Raw genomic sequence first — 1,825 nt, forward strand, 5'->3', positions numbered from 1 at the left:
TTTTAGGATGCAACAGCTTTGTTGGGAAGAAGGCTATTTATTAACATTGATACAAAATGTTCTTCATATTAATATGAGAACTCTGTTGGTTGAAGGAGATATGACTAGGGATGCACATTGGGATATATCTGATCCAAACATGTATTTGAAAAATACTTTATTGTTATTTTCCAGATATATTCGGGTCTCCATCCAGGATGCCTGGAAATAGGTCCCAAAAAATATCCTGGAAATGTTCAGGTGTGATGGACTGTCAAGGGCTAATGCCTAATAGAGTCTGAGAACCTTTGAGTGACAGGCTGTTTGAATGGAATCCTATGGAGAGAGTCAGTTAAGAAATGACAGTTTGGGAACTGAATGTTGAAGAAGAGTCAGTTAAGCACTGACTGTGGACTGGGAAGGAGGCAAAAGGAATGAGAGGATCAGAGAAGATCCCTGTTCAAGCCGAAAAGGGAAATTGCTTCTAGTTAAGAGAAGTAATCCTTGCCCAGTGAAAAAGGAGATAGCTCTTAAAAGAGGAGTGATCCATGGTCTGTGTATATAGAAGGATTCTGGGAACGTGGTTATATGTTCCTGTCTTCTAGACTTCAAGAGTCAGTGAAACTCAGAAATCTATGCATGCGTATTTAAGCAGAAACTGACAAGAAAGCCTCCTCAAAGTTTTAAATTTTTTGAATAGCCAGAACACTAAATTGTTGACAACAAATTATCTGGAGTTAGTGTGATTACAGAGTTACCTCAGTTTTATTATCGGTTCATCTCATACATCCTACCCCTGATTCCATCTGACCTTTTCACATTTTGTTTATTTTGAACTTTCAAAAGCCTCTCTTGTGCCATTTCAGAAGTTGAATATAAGAAGGTGATTGTGTCTCTTCCATTAGTTCCCTGGGCTGGACCAACGTGTGTGTATTAAAGTGATTGCGTATGACAGCCATAGACAAACAAATAGGAAGAAAATAGATATAGAGTTGCTCAGCAAGAAGAAAAAAGGGGAAATCCTGTGTGCGAGGGAGGGAAGAGGGTGAATATCGGGAGCCAGCATTTCAACGCTCCCATGACTTTTTTTCTCTTCCTCCCTCCCATGTCATATTGGTTTCACTTTGAGTCTGTCCTTTTAAATTGGTCTTGTTCGTCTTGCAGCATGGTATTCTTTGTGTTTTTTTTGTTTGTGTCAAGCTTGTGCTAGATTCTCAGGTTCAGTGTTGCCTTTGATTCTTGAATTGTACATTGGCACAGATTCTCTGATTTTATATTTGTTAGGTATGCAACAGTGTTCCTGTTTGGTTTTGCTTGAACAGTTCTCTGATTTGATGTTGGGTTGGATTCTCTGCTTGCATATTTATTGTGTTAGATTTGCTATATTATGCCAGGATTCCCTGGTTCTACATTGGTTCTTTGGGCTTGTTGGTTCGGTCTGCTTTGATCAGAGGTTGCTTTGATTGCTCTTGTGTCTCTGGCTATTTTTGCCTTGGAAAAAGCATTGAATCCCCCTCCCATTGCAAGCAATGGAGGATGGCTGGGGGCACTTTGTTCAGGGGCCCATAGGTCCAATTATTTAAAGGACAGATATCAGCACCTCTGCCTCAATTTTGGTGCAATTTGGTCAAAAACTGTCCATGGGAATAATGGAACCAAATAATATTGGAATCCAGAAAAAAGAAACTGGATCTGAATACCCAGCTGGTATTTGGAACCTGGAAAACTGGGAATATTGATATTTCTTGGCTTCCTGATAACTGGATCGGAAAAATACCAGGGTTTTTTTTTGAGCTCTACATCCCTAGATATGGCAACAGAGAATGATGTGCCAGTTGAGGGAAAG

General features: G+C 39.8%; 1 protein-coding gene across 1 annotated transcript in view; it reads left to right on the forward strand.

Moving 5' to 3' along the window:
- BBOX1 (butyrobetaine (gamma), 2-oxoglutarate dioxygenase (gamma-butyrobetaine hydroxylase) 1) overlaps positions 1 to 1,825 on the forward strand; it is a 71,366-nt gene that overhangs the window by 42,397 nt on the left and 27,144 nt on the right. The gene's annotated exons all lie outside the window — the stretch shown is intronic.

Source organism: Gekko japonicus, unplaced genomic scaffold (assembly GCF_001447785.1).
Source record: "Gekko japonicus isolate JY-2015 unplaced genomic scaffold, Gekko_japonicus_V1.1 scaffold1316, whole genome shotgun sequence".
Classification (NCBI taxonomy): domain Eukaryota; kingdom Metazoa; phylum Chordata; class Lepidosauria; order Squamata; family Gekkonidae; genus Gekko; species Gekko japonicus.